The sequence below is a fragment of the Salmo salar genome, chromosome ssa05 (genome assembly GCF_905237065.1).
Source record: "Salmo salar chromosome ssa05, Ssal_v3.1, whole genome shotgun sequence".
Taxonomy (NCBI): Eukaryota; Metazoa; Chordata; class Actinopteri; order Salmoniformes; family Salmonidae; genus Salmo; species Salmo salar.
Genome location: NC_059446.1, coordinates 82337428 through 82356905, shown reverse-complemented (window position 1 = coordinate 82356905; position 19478 = coordinate 82337428). Strand labels below are relative to the sequence as shown.

At 43.4% G+C, this 19478-nt stretch overlaps 1 pseudogene; it reads right to left on the bottom strand.

Moving 5' to 3' along the window:
- Positions 1-2794: 2794 nt before the first annotated feature.
- Positions 2795-19174, bottom strand: LOC106594466 (solute carrier family 40 member 1-like; annotated as a pseudogene).
- Between the last annotated feature and the right edge of the window lie 304 nt (positions 19175-19478).

Below are 19478 nucleotides of genomic sequence, written 5' to 3'. Positions count from 1 at the left end.
CGAGAGAGAGAGAGAGAGAGAGAGAACGCGGACAAAACTCCCCAACAGAACAGAACTCTCGAACAAGGATCACGACGACACACTGAGCGTAAATATATATTGATTGCAATTGTTCCCGAATGAGTGAGCCTTCAATTGTCAATTGTTAATATTAATGAACTCTGTGCAACTTCTCAGCTGACCGTTTATGACCCATTGTTCAACAGGCCGACCTGCCTGTTTAGCCCACAAGGGCACATTCCTCTACCAATCCTTTGTGACGATAATTACTGTTTGTATGTTTTTCTGTTAATTACTTAGTGTAGTAAATAAATGATTTTAAGACAATTGATGTATGGATGATTTTAGTAAAGACTGGGTTCGTGCAGATACAACAATTTACGACGTTTGGAATGAGACTGGACTAGAGGTAAAATACACCATTTAAACCAGAAGATAATCGGCCTATACTATAATAGAATATAATATTATAGTACAGGAAAGTTATATTAGGAAAATTATAGCTTTGTAATCTGAATATTCTCCTTGGTGCCCCGATCTCCTAGTTAATAACAATTAAACGATTAATCAGTTTAATCGCGTGATAATAATTACAGGGAGCTAATTGATAAACATATCTTCAGTGTAATAGTACCCCAAAGACACGACAATGGGTAAGAAACATATTGTTTTTAATTCAATCATTTATAGTAGTGGCAAGCTATCAAAGTTGACCTCCGGTCCTCATGATCTTCACACTCTCCTTCTCAAACTGAACAGAACATAGGCTATTGGCTAGTCCACATGCAAGGCCTAATCCAAAATGCTTTTCAGAAGAAGCCTTTGATTCTCCACCTGAAATGCCACCGTAGACCTACACAGCACAGCCATTGGTTAGGCAGCACACAAAACATTTTGTTGATCAGCAAGAGCAGGCCGGGGCTCAGGGTTGGAATATCCATTGCAGTGTGTAATGCAGTCTAGTTTTATTGACACAATCCCAGCAGTTAACTTAGAGAGAACTTTGCTCTGTGCTTCTCCCAGCATGCACTTCATAGCCTATAGCCTATAGGCTATGGGTCATGTGATTGAGACCACACTAAATAGCCAATAGGTGCATTTGATATTGCACGCCCAGTGGAGAATCAGAGGTGAGGGGCGGCATCAGGCACACATCGATATATAGCTTAATAAGCAACTCATTCTAAAACACTGAGAAATATAGACAGACATTTTTTCAATTACAAATTACATGACCCTCCCCTGGACTGGATTTAAAAAAACACTAAACCCTCCCCTGGACTGGATTTAAAAAAACACTAAACCCTCCCCTGGACTGGATTTTAAAAAACACTAAACCCTCCCCTTGACTGAAATTGAAAATGCATGAACCCCCCCCATTTTCCTCCAGGTATCCATTATGTAAATGTGGATCCATCCCTAAGAAGAGAGAGTGATCAGACTCACTCCAACTCCACCATCTCTCTGTCAAGCTAGACCACCTCTGTCTCAGGTCATTTTAAATTCCCTTCAATAACTGAACTGATGATATTTGATATTGTACAATATCATACATGGATTCATACGATTAGTATAATGTCATAATACAATGAAGACACTGTAACAGTAATATCAAGACGATGGTATGTTATTGTGATCATAAGCGTTGACACTTCATTAATAGGGACAGAATAAAGTTGAGGTATCAGTCCATTTTGCCATTTGTTGGATTAAATCCAGATTGATAGTGAGTTGGACTGCCTCATTAGTCTGTGTTGGTCCCGAAGATAAATCCATCGCTCGTGACAGCCCCTGAGAGTTTAGCACCTTTGAGGATCCACTCCAGCATTACATTTGGTATATTGTTGGGTAATATTGCACACTGCCTGAAACAATCCCAATTGACAGCTTCACTTGGAGATTTTTTGTACTTGACATCCCAGAGTGACATTGACCTCTGCTGGCCATGAGAGTTATTGCAGGTGAATTTGCCTCAGGCAATTATATATTTTTTTAAAGAGTGTTGAGATGATTGCCACAGCCTGATCTCCTCCTGTTCTTCCTCTTCATCTCTCCCTCTCTCTCTGTCTCTCTATCTCACTCTTCATCTCTCTCTTTCTTTCTCTTCATCTCTCTCTCTCTCTCTCTCTCTCACTCTGTGATATAGAGTGGTGGCAGCACTAGGCCTACTTCCTACTTCCTGATTAATTGGGGACAGGGCTTCACCTGTGGTTCTATTTCTGAACATCCTGTCTTCTCTCCAGCGGTCAAAATGCAAGCTCAGTAAGATCCGCTCTGCGAGCCCGTCAGAAGAATCTCTAATGCCTTATGCCAGTATGGGAGCCAAGATCTGGGAAATGTCACCATTAAATATGCACAAGATCCACAAGGGACAGGCAGTATTAATATTGTTAGAGTCATGAGGTAGCCTATACTCTGGGGAAAGGGTCCTACTAGAACATTAACTCAGGAAGGTTGAAATGGTGCCTTTATTTATGGAGGGGATTAACTGGGACTGGGTAGGGTCAGAGGCAGACCTGTTCGGTGCTTGGCATGCAGCGAGGGGTGTTTTGGAGCCTCCTCCTGGATGAAAGAATGTGCAGTACATGAACTGTATACTGACTGTCATTTATGATGCTGCGTTCATGTGCTCTCAGAATTATTGGAAATTTGTGGAACTCGTGACTGAAAAACTCCCAGAAACCCCCTGGACTCATCATAACTATGACTTTTAGACATCCAAATCAGTTCGTAATGAGCTTTGGTGAATAGAGGTAAATGTTGGTAACAAAACATTTCAAGTCAAAATACAAAGACATCTTAATCCGTGTTTATTGTCATCATAAATAACAGTCTGAAACAGAAAAGGACAACAAATTATAGATGTAAGTGAACAATACGTCACAGGAAAATATGATATAAAAACAATTAAATTGTAATGTGGTGCTGTTTGCATGACAACGAGTTCAACTTTGATGGTATTGCCACTGTACAGAAAGGAGATGGCTGTACATAGCTGAGAGACATGTCCAAGTCAGTTTTTCAAACACAGTTTTCTTGTACTGTACTGAGGTAAGGTTTTAGTTCATGAGAACAACAAGGAAACAGGATGCGTAGGTGTTCTAGTGTAATACAACACTGCCTTAATCCAGAATCATATAGACCTATCAATCTACTAAACACTGATCTCAAAACAGGTCACAAAATGAAAGAGGAAGTAAAAATCTGTTTGCTATAAATTTGTCAAACTGCATTAATATCACTCTGTTTCTATGTGAAGGAAAAGCATTTACAATTTGGAAGCTATTTTCAGTTATCTAAGTACACAAGCAATTATGGTCATTTTGGTTTCCTCTGATTTCAATGCACGTTTTTTTTTTCTTACTATCTTTATGTTCTTATGATATGTTCCTGTGATCCGGTTTAAATTATATATATTTTTAATGATATAATGTGTTAATCAATAGACACTGAAATGCGTCTTAGTGATTGATTTGAAAGCTAGGCACATGTCTGCCTGATTCATCCACAGAGAAACAGACCAGGAGAAGATGACACTACAGCCTTCCTCTTCTGTCCATCAAGGGGGGCTCCTTTATAATCTTCACTATCTCACAATCTGACACCAACTTCCCTTTAGTTTTCCTTTTGGACTTCCTGGATTATTTCCAAGTGGACGGAGCAGTAACATGTTTGCCACTTGTTAAAGTTGTTAAGTCTCGTTTCTTCTTCTTTTTGTTACTGTCACCTGCTTCACCATGCCCAGTTCTTTCCTGTGTGAAGGTTAGAAAAATACATCAATCCATCCATCCATCCATCCAACTCCCATCCAAACTCTGAGTAGGTTAACAGACTGCCATAATGAAGCTCTTGCAGTAATCCAAAAATTGCTGGAAAGGCGTGTTGTGCTGCTGCTGCTGCTGCCTCAGCCTGCCCTCTGTGCCCTTTTCCTGAGGTGGGAGAACCTACCACGGTGAGGGACCAATTCTGAGGTGGGAGAACCTACTACGGTGGAAGACCAACACTGAGGTGGGAGAACCTACTACGGTGGAAGACCAACATTGAGGTGAGAGAACTTACTACGGTGGGAGACCAACACTGAGGTGAGAGAACCTACTACGGTGGGAGACCAACACTGAGGTGAGAGAACCTACTACGGTGGGAGACCAACACTGAGGTGGGAGAACCTACTACGGTGAGGGACCAACACTGAGGTGGGAGAACCTACCACGGTGAGGGACCAACACTGAGGTGGGAGAACCTACTACGGTGAGAGACCAACACTGAGGTGGGAGAACCTACCACCGTGAGGGACCAACACTGAGGTGGGAGAACCTACCACGGTGAGGGACCAACACTGAGGTGAGAGAAACTACCACGGTGAGGGACCAACACTGAGGTGAGAGAAACTACCACGGTGGGGGACCAACACTGAGGTGAGAGAAACTACCACGGTGGGGGACCAACACTGAGGTGAGAGAAACTACCACGGTGAGGGACCAACACTGAGGTGAGAGAAACTACCACGGTGGGGGACCAACACTGAGGTGAGAGAAACTACCACGGTGGGGGACCAACACTGAGGTGAGATAACCTTCCACGGTAGGGGATCAAAACTAAGGTGGTAGAACCTACCACGGTAGGGGACCAACACCGCATCTGTTGCGACCACATCAACCTATGTACAGAAGGGAAAAGGTGGATCCTACTCTAGTTAACCTGAGTTCTAGTTTGTTCCTGTACCTTAGCACTTGGCCATACTACACCTGGCCATGCAGGGAGATAGCAACCAGGTTGGGGAGGACACGACACTTGCTGAAATGAATGAATGGCTGGATGGGGGTGAAGGTGTGTTACGGTATTGTATTGTTGCCTAGCAATGAGAGCGCAGAGGGAACAAGAGAGAAGAGACATTCATTTCACAGGCAGGCGCAGGCAGAGTGGAGTCTTTGGGCACATGCTTTGTCGCGGAAAGCAGCACGGCCTCCCTACGTGTCCAGGCGTCCAGCAGGTTTTCTCTTGGCTTTGCGTGCATATAGGAAGTACATGGTGTGTCCCGTGGTGATGAACAGTACAGAGATGATGACCAGGATGCCAAAGTGCTGGGGCTGCGGAGCAGAGATGACCATGATGAAGTGGAGAAGGTCCATCAGGTAGTTCATGGAGCTCTGGACCCCGTTGACCACACCACGTTCCGACTCACAGATGTTCTCCTGAAGCAGCTGGGTCACGGTCAGGTCAAAGGACCACAGACCTGGAACACACAGGATAAACAGACAACGGTCAGTGGTTGCTTTGGTCTACACAGATATACTGCTACACAATGATCTATACAGATAGACTACTAGACTATGACCTATGCAGATAGACCACTACACTATGGTCTATGCAGATAGACTACTACACTATGATCTATACAGATAGACCACTACACTATGGTCTATACAGATAGACTACTACACTATAGTCTATATGGATAGACCACTATACTATAGTCTATATGGATAGACCCCTATACTATAGTCTATATGGATAGACCACTATACTATAGTCTATATGAATAGACCCCTATACTATAGTCTATATAGATAGACCCCTATACTATAGTCTATATGGATAGACCACTATACTATAGTCTATATGGATAGACCACTATACTATAGTCTATATGGATAGACCACTATACTATAGTCTATATGGATAGACCCCTATACTATAGTCTATATGGATAGACCACTATACTATAGTCTATATGGATAGACCACTATACTATAGTCTATATGGATAGACCACTATACTATAGTCTATATGGATAGACCACTATACTATAGTCTATATGGATAGACCACTATACTATAGTCTATATGGATAGACCACTATACTATAGTCTATATGGATAGACCCCTATACTATAGTCTATATGGATAGACCACTATACTATAGTCTATATGGATAGACCACTATACTATACTATATATGGATAGACCACTATACTATAGTCTATATGGATAGACCACTATACTATAGTCTATATGGATAGACCACTATACTATAGTCTATATGGATAGACCACTATACTATAGTCTATATGGATAGACCACTATACTATAGTCTATATGGATAGACCACTATACTATAGTCTATATGGATAGACCCCTATACTGTAGTCTATATGGATAGACCCCTATACTATAGTCTATATGGATAGACCACTATACTATAGTCTATATGGATAGACCCCTATACTATAGTCTATATGGATAGACCACTATACTATAGTCTATATGGATAGACCACTATACTATAGTCTATATGGATAGACCCCTATACTATAGTCTATATGGATAGACCACTATACTATAGTCTATATAGATAGACCACTATAGTCTATATAGATAGACCCCTATACTATGGTCTATATAGATAGACCCCTATACTATAGTCTATATGGATAGACCACTATACTATAGTCTATATAGATAGACCCCTATACTATAGTCTATATGGATAGACCCCTATACTATAGTCTATATGGATAGACCCCTATACTATAGTAGACATTTTTTGTAGACATTTGAGTCATTTAGCAGACTATAGTCTATATAGATAGACCACTATAGTCTATATAGATAGACCCCTATACTATGGTCTATATAGATAGACCCCTATACTATAGTCTATATGGATAGACCACTATACTATAGTCTATATGGATAGACCACTATACTATAGTCTATATAGATAGACCCCTATACTATAGTCTATATAGATAGACCACTATACTATAGTCTATATGGATAGACCACTACACTATAGTCTATATGGATAGACCCCTATACTGTAGTCTATATAGATAGACCCCTATACTATAGTCTATATGGATAGACCCCTATACTATAGTCTATATGGATAGACCCCTATACTATAGTCTATATGGATAGACCACTATACTATAGTCTATACGGATAGACCCCTATACTATAGTCTATACGGATAGACCCCTATACTATAGTCTATACGGATTGACCCCTATACTATAGTCTATACGGATAGACCCCTATACTATAGTCTATATGGATAGACCACTATACTATAGTCTATATGGATAGACCCCTATATTATAGTCTATATGGATAGACCACTATACTATAGTCTATATAGATAGACCCCTATACTATAGTCTATATAGATAGACCCCTATACTATAGTCTATATAGATAGACCACTATACTATAGTCTATATAGATAGACCCCTATACTATAGTCTATATAGATAGACCCCTATACTATAGTCTATATAGATAGACCACTATACTATAGTCTATATAGATAGACCCCTATACTATAGTCTATATAGATAGACCACTATACTATAGTCTATATAGATAGACCCCTATACTATAGTCTATATGGATAGACCACTATACTATAGTCTATATAGATAGACCCCTATACTATAGTCTATATAGATAGACCCCTATACTATAGTCTATATAGATAGACCCCTATACTATAGTCTATATAGATAGACCACTATACTATAGTCTATATAGATAGACCCCTATACTATAGTCTATATGGATAGACCACTATACTATAGTCTATATAGATAGACCCCTATACTATAGTCTATATAGATAGACCCCTATACTATAGTCTATATAGATAGACCCCTATACTATAGTCTATATAGATAGACCACTATACTATAGTCTATATAGATAGACCACTATACTATAGTCTATATGGATAGACCACTAGACTATGGATCCATTGCAGTAGTCTCTTTTCAGTCAAGCACTGGTATAATACAAAAATGATTATCTTCCAACGCTATTTGAACTCATTTACTGAGTCTCATAAGAACTGAATACCCACAGCCTATGTTAGAAACATGCATAATACAGTTGCTATTGTTAAGCTGTGGATCAGCAACTCAATCCAATTGTGAAGGGCCTGGGCCTGGTCGTCCCTCTTACTCACCGATGCGTGCTGTGATGACCCCCCAAGAACAGCAGGATTATAGAGATGTAGGAGTCTGGCTCCATGCCTGATGGCATATTCTCAAATAGCACCGTGTTGTTGGTCCAGTGGATGGACGAGCGGTCGGGCAGCAGCGGCTGATTAATGCCACCCCGCATCGGGTAGGTGTGTTTCTGCCTCTGGCCCTCCACCATCCCCCCAGCCTCCACCAACGTCGAGTTGGCGTTGGCGTCCAGGAAGGGCATGAGCAGGCGGAGGTCCATGGGGCTGCCGGGGGCGAACACAGAACACACACACAGCAGCAGACAGCAAAGATGGAGACAGCTGGAGATGATGCCTGTGTTAACTAAACCATAGGCCTTCCTCAGCTTGGTGAACATGACAGTGCCCATGAGGCCTGTTATAGCCGAGACCCCCATCAGCAGACTGAGCAGGGAGCCACTGATGCCCTGGGTGTAGGCGTAGCCCGTGGTGATGCAGTCGAAGCCCAGGACAGTTGTGTAGAGGAAGGCCAGGCCCATCCCAGCCAGGAAGACATCCTGGCGGTAGTAGGCCCTCCAGCCGTCCTTACAGGTGCTCAGCAGCCAGCGGAAACGTCCGAAACACAGAGGCAGATTGGTGATCTCCTTGAGGTTCAGGCTCATGTCGTCATCACTGAGGCCCGGGGCTGATGTCACCACCTCACTTTGCTCTACTGAGAGGGAGAGGACAAGCATCAGTCAAGCTACTAACAATGATCTACTGAGAGGACAAGCATCAGTCAAGCTACTAACAATGATCTACTGAGAGGACAAGCATCAGTCAAGCTACTAACAATGATCTACTGAGAGGACAAGCATCAGTCAAGCTACTAACAATGATCTACTGAGAGGACAAGCATCAGTCAAGCTACTAACAATGATCTACTGAGAGGACAAGCATCAGTCAAGCTACTAACATGTTCCATCAACTAACTTAGGGCAACAGTGTTTCAAGTAATACTTCGTTTCCATAGAGATGAATAAGCATGTACACTACCGTTCAAAAGTTTGGGGTCACTTAAAAATGTCCTTGTTTTTGAAAGAAACGCACCTTTTTTGTCCATTTAAAATAACATAAAATTGATCAGAAATACAGTGTAGACATTGTTAATGTTGTAAATGACTATTGTAGCTGGAAATGGCAGATTTTTTAAGGAATATCTACATAGGCGTACAGAGGCCCATTATCAGCAACCATCACTCCTGTGTTCCAATGGCATGTTATGTTAGCTAATCCAAGTTTAGCATTTTAAAAGGCTAATTGATCATTAGATCATGATCTAAAGTGTTTCCAAGATGGCGTAGCAGTCAGACGTCTTTGTCCTCATCTTGTCGTGTCCCGTGTATATATCTTTTTTATATCTTATTTCTTCACATATATTTTTAAAATATTTCTCTTAACCTCAACTTCAACATACTCTCCTGCAATCCGCCTCACCCAATGTGGTGTGGATCTGCAATTTTCTTTACTTTTGAACCGGCACCGCCAACAAAAGCTAGCCAGCTAACTAGCTAATAGCTAGTAGTCGGCTAGCCACTGCTAGTGGTCATCAGCTAACCTTTAGCCCGGACAACTCTTGCCAGTCTGCACAGCGCTTCTCAAACCACAGCAAATCGGACATATTTTTCTCCATATCTCCGGATTCCTACCGCAAGCTCTGAGCCTTTTCACCTGGATCATCGCAGCTAGCTAGCTGCTATTTCGAGTGGCCACTCCTGGCTAACGTCTCTGTCCCGAAGCAAGAACCAATTAGCCTGGAGCAAGCCTTTGCTAGGCCCATCTCCCGGCTAGCTGAAGAGGTCCATCAGCCACTCCTTGGGCTTCAATACCTATTTTGCCAATTGGCCTGGACCCCTTTTACTGCCGACACGGAGCCCCGCCGATTCCATCACGACTGGACTGCCAACGTAATCTACCCAAGTTTTTTTTTTAACTGGCTCCTCCGTCGCGATGTCCCCTGAATGTCCATCTGCTAGCCTGCTAGCCGGGGCCCGCTAGCTGTCTAGAGCATATCGGACTGTTAGCTGAAGAGGCCCATCAGACTAATTCTTTGGCCACTATACCTATTTTGCCAATTGGCCTGGACCCTTTTACCACACGGAGCCCTGCTGATCCATCACAACTAGTCTGCCGACGTAACAGCACGAGGGGGCTACAACAGACTTCTTCCATTGTGACGTCCATCTAAGGCCCTTCTGCTAGCTTGCTAGCCCCGGCCCCGCTAGCTGTCTGAATCGCTGTGTCTCCAGCCCACTGAGCTACTCACTGGACCCCCTATGATCACTTTCGGCTATGCATGCCTCTCCCTAATGTCAATATGCCTTGTCCATCGCTGTTTTGGTTAGTGATTATTGCCTTATTTCACTGTAGAGCCTCTAGCCCTGCTCAATACGCCTTAGCTAACCCTTTAGTCCCAACCTTCCACACATGCGGTGACCTCACCTGGTTTAAATGATGTTTCTAAAGACAATATCTCTCTCATCATCACTCAATGCATAGGTTTACCTCCACTGTACTCACATCCTACCATACCTTTGTCTGTACATTATGCCTTGAATCAATTCTACCGTGCCCAGAAACCTGCTAGTTTTACACTCTGTTCCGAACGTACTAGAAGACCAGTTCTTATAGCCTTTAGCCATACCCTTATCCTACTCCTCCTCTGGTCCTCTAGTGATGTAGAGGTTAATCCAGGCCCTGCAGTGCCTAGCTCCACTCCTATTCCCAAGGCGCTCTCATTTGTTGACTTCTGTAACCGTAATAGCCTTGGTTTCATGAATGTTCACATTAGAAGCCTACTCCCTAAGTTTGTTTTTTTCACTGCTTTGGCACACTCCGCCAACCTGGATGTCCTAGCCGTGTCTGAATCCTGGCTTAGGAAGACCACCAAAACCCCTGAAATTTCAATCCCTAACTATAACATTTTCCGACAAGATAGAACTGCCAAAGGGGGCGGAGTTGCAATCTACTGCAGAGATAGCCTGCAGAGTTCTGTCTTACTATCCAGGTCTGTACCCAAACAATTAGAGCTTCTACTTTTAAAATCCACCTTTCCAGAAACAAGTCTCTCACCGTTGTCGCTTGCTATAGAGCACCTTCTGCCCCCAGCTGTGCCCCTGGACACCATATGTGAATTGATTGCCCCCATCTATCTTCAGAGCTCGTGCTGCTAGGTGACCTAAACTGGGACCTAAACAACACCATGGCCATCATACATTCTAAAGTTTCTAAATTTAGAACCAGGAACAGATATAGCCCTTGGTTCACTCCAGACCTGACTGACCTTGACCAGCACAAAAAAGCATTGAAAAGCCCCGCGATATGCAACTTTTCAGGGAAGTTAGGAACCAATATACACAGGCAGTTAGGAAAGCAAAGGCTAGCTTTTTCAAACAGAAAATTACATCCTGTAGCACAAACTCCAAAAAGTTCTGGGACACTGTAAAGTCCATGGAGAATAAGAGCACCTCCTCTCAGCTGCCCACTAAACTGAGGCTAGGAAACATTGTCACCAGTGATAAATCCACGATAATTGAGAATTTCAATAAGCATTTTTCTACAGCTGGCCATGCTTTCCATCTGGCTACCCCTACCCCGGTCAACAGCCCTGCACCCCCACAGCAACTTGCCCAAACCTCCCCATTTCTCCTTCACCAAAATCCAGATAGCTGATGTTCTGAAAGAGCTGCAAAATCTGGACCCCGACAAATCAGCCGGGCTAGACAATCTGGACTGTCACGTCCTGACCAGTAAAGGGGTTATTTGTTATTATAGTTTGGTCAGGACGTGGCAGGGGATATTTGTTTTGTATGGTTCGGGGTGTGTGTGTATGTAGAGGGGTGTTTGATTTATGTATTCTGGGGTTTTGGTCATTGTTCTATGTTTGTATATTTCTATGTCTGTTCTAGGGTGTTTAGATCTGTGTTTAGGTAATTGAGATTGGGGCCTTCAATTGGAGGCAGCTGTCTATCGTTGCCTCTGATTGAAGCTCCTATAATTAGGAATGTGTTTGTCATGGGAATTGTGGGAGGTTGTTCTTTGCATAGCTGTGTGTTGCCTGCAAGACTGTTTGTCGGCCGGTCTTTGTTTTCGTGTTTTATTTTGTAGAATAAACATGAGCATTCACGTACCCGCTGCGCCTTGGTCCATTCACTACGACGACCGTTACATTGACCCTCTCTTTCTAAAATTATCCGCCGAAATTGTTGCAAACCCTATTACTAGCCTGTTCAACCTCTCTTTCGTATCGTCTGAGATCCCCAAAGATTGGAAAGCAGCTGCGGTCCCCCCTCTTCAAAGGGGGAGACACTCTAGACCCAAACTGCTACAGACTTATATCTATCCTACCCTGCCTTTCTAAGTTCTTCGAAAGCCAAGTTAACAAACAGATTACCGACCATTTCGAATCCTACTGTACCTTCTCCGCTATACAATATGGCTTCCGAGCTGGTCATGGGTGCACCTCAGCCACGCTCAAGGTCCTAAACGATATCATAACTGCCATTGATAAGAGACAATACTGTGCAGCTGTATTCATCGACCTGGCCAAGGCTTTCGACTCTGTCAATCACCACATTCTTATCGGCAGACTCAACAGCCTTGGTTTCTCAAATGACTGCCTCGCCTGGTTCACCAACTACTTTTCAGACAGAGTTCAGTGTGTAAAATCGGAGGGCCTGTTGTCCAGACCACTGGCAGTCTCTATGGGGGTGCCACAGGGTTCAATCCTCGGGCTGACTCTTTTCTCTGTATACATCAATAATGTCGCTCTTGCTGCTGGTGATTCTCTGATCCACCTCTACGCAGACGACACCATTTTGTATACTTCTGGCCCTTCTTTGGACACTGTGTTAACTAACCTCCAGACGAGCTTCAATGCCATACAACTCTCCTTCCATGGCCTCCAACTGCTCTTAAATGCAAGTAAAACTTAATACATGCTCTTCAACCGATCACTGCCCACACCCGCCCGCCTGTCCAGCATCACTACTCTGGACGGTTCAGACTTAGAATATGTGGACAACTACAAATACCTAGGTGTCTGGTTAGACTGTAAACTCTCCTTCCAGACTCACATTAAGCATCTCCAATCCAAAATTAAATCTAGAATCGGCTTCCTATTTCACAACAAAGCATCCTTCACTCATGCTGCCAAACATACCCTCGTAAAACTGACTTTCCTACCGATCCTTGACTTCGGCGTGTCATTTACAAAAGCCTCTAACACTCTACTCAGCAAATTGGATGCAGCCTATCACAGTGCCATCCATTTTGTCACCAAAGCCTCATACACTACCCACCACTGCGACCTGTACGCTCTCGTTGGCTGGCCATCGCTTCATATTCGTCGCCAAACCCACTGGCTCCAGGTCATCTATAAGTCTTTGCTAGGTAAAGCCCCGCCTTATCTCAGCTCACAGGTCACCATAGCAGCACCCACCCGGAGCACGCGCTCCAGCAGGTATATTTCACTGATCACCCCAAAGCCAATTCCTCGTTTGGCCGTCTTTCCTTCCAGTTCTCTGCTGCCAATGACTGGAACAAACTGCAAATATCACTGAAGCTGGAGACCCATATCTCCCTCACTAACTTTAAGCACCAGCTGTCAGAGCAGCTCACAGATCTCTGCACCTGTACGTAGCCAATCTGTAAATAGCCCATCCAACTACCTCATCCCCATACTGTTATTTATTTTATTTATTTTGTTCCTTTGCACACCAGTATCTCTACTTGCACACTCATCTTCTGCACATCTGTCACTCCAGTGTTTAATTGCTATATTGTAATTATTTAGCCATTATGGCCTATTGATTGGCTTACCTCCCTTATCCTACCTCATTTGCACACACTTTATATATACTTTTTTCTATTTTATTATTGACTGTATGTTTGTTTATTCCATGTGTAACTCTGTGTTGTTGTTTTTGTCACACTGCTTTGCTTTATCTTGGCCAGGTTGGTTTGCGCAGTTCTGTGAAGGGAGTAGTACACAGCATTGTTTCAGAAGAAAGGTATTTTCTTCTGGCCATTTTGAGCCTGTAATCGAACCCACAAATGCTGATGCTTCAGATGCTCAAATAGTCTAAAGAAGGCCAGTTTTATTGCGTCTATAAGTAGGACAACTGTTTTCAGCTGTGCTAAAATAATTGCAAAAGGGTTTTCTAATGATCAATTAGCCTTTTAAAATGATAAACATGGATTAGCTAACACAACGTGCCATTGGAACACAGGAGTGATGATTGCTGATAATGGGCCTCTGTACGCCCATGATGATATTCCATAAAAAATCTGCCGTTTCCAGCTACAATAGTCATTTACAACATTAACAATGTCTACACTGTATGTCTGATCAATTTGATGTTATTTTAATGGACACAAAATTGGCTTTTCTTTCAAAAACAAGGACATTTTTAAGTGACACCAAACTTAGTGTATGTGCTGTGCGTGTTGTGGAATAATGTTTCTTGACCTCATGTATCTTTCAACTGATTTCATCAATTTTTTACTGTAAAGTAAAGCTATACTTCACTGTAAAGTTGGATGAAATAGCTCGGAAGATCCACTATGCTTTACCAACTCAACTGCTGAAGCAGTCACACAGTGACCAGGACACCAGGACACTGACCTTGTGACCCCCTCCTCTCCACCAGTCCCTCCGTCCTCTCTGCTGGTCTCTCCAGGGAGGCCTGGCCGTCCTCGGGCACGGGGTTTGACGGACAGCGCTGGGACAATGCCGGTAGACCCGGGAAAGGAAGATAAACTCCACTATGAGGGACACCAGGTTCCAGCCCAGGATGAAGCCGCAGCCGATCACGTTGGAGGCCAGGGTCATGACCTGTCCCACCGCCAGCGGTGCCAGGATGTTGGTCACCTGATCGATGCGCCGCATGGTAGCATTCATCCCTTCAGATCAGAATCAAACCAAAAGGTACAGGGTTTAGTTGTGGTGATATGGTATCTGTGTTACCAGCTTTACTAATGCCTACATTATCAAACTATTCTGCCTCTATGGTAGCATGTGATACATCCTAGAAAAACGAAATACACTGCTCAAAAACATAAAGGGAACACTTAAACAACACAATGTAACTCCAAGTCAATCACACTTCTGTGAAATCAAACTGTCCACTTAGGAAGCAACACTGATTGACAATAAATTTCACATGCTGTTGTGCAAATGGAATAGACAACAGGTGGAAATTATAGGCAATTAGCAAGACACCCCCAATAAAGGAGTGGTTCTGCAGGTGGTGACCACAGACCACTTCTCAGTTCCTATGCTTCCTGGCTGATGTTTTGGTCACTTTTGAATGCTGGCGGTGCTTTCACTCTAGTGGTAGCATGAGACGGAGTCTACAACCCACACAAGTGGCTCAGGTAGTGCAGCTCATCCAGGATGGCACATCAATGTCTGTCAGCGTAGTGTCCAGAGCATGGAGGCGCTACCAGGAGACAGGCCAGTACATCAGGAGACGTGGAGGAGGCCGTAGGAGGGCAACAACCCAGCAGCAGGACCGCTACCTCCGCCTTTGTGCATGGAGGAGCAGGAGCAGCACTGCCAGAGCCCTGCAAAATGACCTCCAGCAGGCCACAAATGTACATGTGTCTGCTCAAACGGTCAGAAACAGACTCCATGAGGGTGGTATGAGGGTCCAACGTCCACAGGTGGGGGTTGTGCTTACAGCCCAACACCGTGCAGGACGTTTGGCATTTGCCAGAGAACACCAAGATTGGCAAATTCGCCACTGGCGCCCTGTGCTCTTCACAGATGAAAGCAGGTTCACACTGAGCGCGTGTGAGTCTGGAGACGCCGTGGAGAACGTTCTGCTGCCTGCAACATCCTCCAGCATGACCGGTTTGGCGGTGGGTCAGTCATGGTGTGGGGTGGCATTTCTTTGGGGGGCCGCACAGCCCTCCATGTGCTTCGCCAGAGGTCGCCTGACTGCCATTGGGTACCGAGATGAGATCCTCAGACCCCTTGTGAGACCATATGCTGGTGCGGTTGGCCCTGGGTTCCTCCTAATGCAAGACAATGCTAGACCTCATGTGGCTGGATTGTGTCAGCAGTTCCTGCAAGAGGAAGGCATTGATGCTATGGACCGTTCCCCAGACCTGAATCCAATTGAGCACTCTGGGACATCATGTCTTGCTCCATCCACCAATGCCACGTTGCACCACAGACTGTCCAGGAGTTGGCGGATGCTTTAGTCCAGGTCTGGGAGGAGATCCCTCAGGAGACCATCCGCCACCTCATCAGGAGCATGCCCAGGCGTTGTAGGGAGGTCATACAGGCACGTGGAGGCCACACACACTACTGATCCTCATTTTGACTTGTTTTAAGGACATTACATCAAAGTTGGATCAGCCTGTAGTGTGGTTTTCCACTTTACATTTTGAGTGTGACTCCAAATCCAGATCTCCATGGGTTGATAAATTGGATTTCCATTGATTATTTTTGTGTGATTTTGTTGTCAGCACATTCAACTATGTAAAGAAAAAAGTATTTAATAAGATTATTTCATTCATTCAGATCTAGGATGTTATTTTAGTGTTCCCTTAATTTTTTTGAGCAGTGTACATAGTGTCTGATAACCTTGAAGTGCTTTAACCAGCAGCCAGTTTAGCAGCTGAAACAGAAACAACAATCCCTCGTGATGCAATAGCGTGTGGCAGGTCTGCCAGTCTCACCGGCGAGGTGACCCCGGTTGTATCCAGTGATAACCACAATCCAGTCCCTCTGGATGGCGATGGTCAGCGCTGTGCTTGCTAGGTTAGCCACATCTGCCAGGACGATCACCACCGTATAACAAACCACCTTGTGTAAGTTTTGTGATGCAACACGTTACTACGCATGACAGCACAGAGCAGCAGGAGGCTCAGAACAGCAGCAGCAACAACATGGACACAGAACAGTGCAGGAGAAACAGCAACCGTCACAGCAGTTTGCAATAATATATCTAGCCTGATTCTCAACAGACCTGGGTTTAAGTAGTATTCATTTTCTTTCAAATACATTGAGAGTTTGATTGAGCATGTTTGGAGCACTGGATGGGTGGAGTTGTCATTTTAGGACTATTCCATTGGTTCCATTGCACCAGGCAAACTCAATCAAGTGCAAATAAAGTCTTTGAAAGGATACAAATGCTATTTGAATCCATATCTGATTCCAAAACATACTGTTGGTTCACATCATGAGAGTTTAGACAGTGTGGGAGAGAAAATGAAAAATATACTCACAGTTAACCAGCCATCCCAAATGCTCTCAATCCACTGTTTATATAAGAAGACCAACATCAGCACAATGCTACACACCGTCACTGAAATGTTCTGAACCAACAACGATGCATGCGCCACTAAAACCAAGGAGGGGAGAAGAAACTAAGATTCTAAAATATTCTGGGACAATGCATTTCAGAGAACCATAAAGACTTCTACAGAACCATAAATGTATCATTGGTCTTAAAGGGGCATTCTGCAGTTGCTATAGCACATTCATTTTTGACTTTTAAAGTAATGATATATAGCTATTGATTGTAAAGAATATAACTTAGTATTGACTCATGAGCTTAGTTCATCTGTTGTACCCCATTAGATCCCCAAATATATGCTTCTTTTACTTTGTAATTGTAAACTAACTCTGTATATCTTCAAAACATGATTAAAACTATAATGTTCGTCTCATGGATGGTCAGTACTTGCATCCATAGCTCCATCTATGAATTTGTGAGTGGTTACATTTATCCAGCCAAATCCCTCAACAATTTACCAAAATAGTGGTGGGGTGCAACTTGGTTACTGTTTGAACTGCAGAATGCCCATGTGAGGCAGACAGGCAGGAAATTAGGACTGCGTCCCAAATAGCATCCTATTTCCTATTGTATTACAGTACCTTTAGGGCGCCATTTGGGACTAGATGTCAGTCCCTATAGCTGTAAATAGAAATGATTGTTGGTCTAACCTTTGTTCCTGGGGTTGCGGTCAACCCAGTCCCCAATCAACGCCCCTAGCAGCAGCACTGACCCCGCCACCACCAAGCCGAATATTGCGGTCAGCAGCAGGTTACGTCCATACAGCTCGATCAGGAACACCGAAATGGCAAAGTGCCACATACGGTCACCCTATTAGAAAGACAAATAGTCATCATGATGGAGAAGAACGTTTTTAGCCTTTGGCTTTTAGCTTTTACTCTTTCTAGGGGTAAAGGGCATAAAGACAAATGTAAAGTATGTCCATCTTTCATTGATTTGCAAGACACTACCAGGTTGATGACATAAACCTTATAGTGTCCAGCCGGTATGGCTTTGTAGCTCCCTTACCCATTGTTGTTACATGAAAAGGCTTCTTACCCACATGGACAGTGCCCCACTGACGTAGATCAGGAATTTAGGGCCCCTGAGGTAGATGAGGGCTGACCCTGGTGAGTAAGTTCAACAGAGATACACAGTAACATGAACAATAACCAGAGATAACATCATTATGAGTCTACAGGACACATTCTGCATCTATAGCTGGAAAACCACCTAATATTAAGCACTTAGCATCAGAGTATGTCTGAACATATTTTGGAACAGGATGTGTTCTGATCAGAAATCAAAAGCATTAAGTTGCTCTTACACCTAACACTTTACATTAAGTAGATCGTACAGCTAAAACTTTACATTAAGTAGCTCTTATACCTAACCCTTTACATTAAGTAGCTCGTACATACCTAACCCTTTACATTAAGTAGCTCGTACACCCAAAACTTTACATTAAGTAGCTGTTATACCTAACACTTTACATTAAGTTTCACTTATACCTAACACTTTACATTAAGTTGCTCTTATACCTAACCCTTTACATTAAGTAGCTCGTACACCTAACACTTTATATTGGGTTGCTCTAATACCTATATAAATGTAACGCTGTGAATTCCGACAATCAGAACATGTTGTTACATCATCATTAAGTAATAGCTGTGTAGTTGTATTGTCAGGTCATGAGGTCAGGGTAAACTCTTGGTCATCTCTCTCTCTCCACTCCCGCAATAGACGAGCTGACCTGATGTACTCCTGGCCTTCCTGGCCCGAGCCTCCCTGATGTCATCAGACTCAAACTCCACCACCACCCCTCCACACTGGGCTGCGTCTGCTCGCAGGGACATCGCCTGTACAGAGTCCAAACCAGGTCACCGGTCAGGGGTCAGAGGACATACAACTACTGTAAAAGAATCCAGAAGGGGCTTGTCAACTCAAAGGAACTAGTAGAATTAAGAATGGGCCTGCTCAACTCAATTGAACTAGAATATACAGTTGAAGTCGGAAGTTTACATACACCTTAGCCAAATACATTTAAACTCAGTCTTTCACAATTCCTGACATTTAATCCAAGTAAAGATTCCCTGTCTTAGATCAGTTAGGATCACCACTTTATTTTAAGAATGTGAAATATCAGAATAATAGTAGAGAGAATGAATTATTTCACCTTTAATTTCTTTCATCACATTCCCAGTGGGT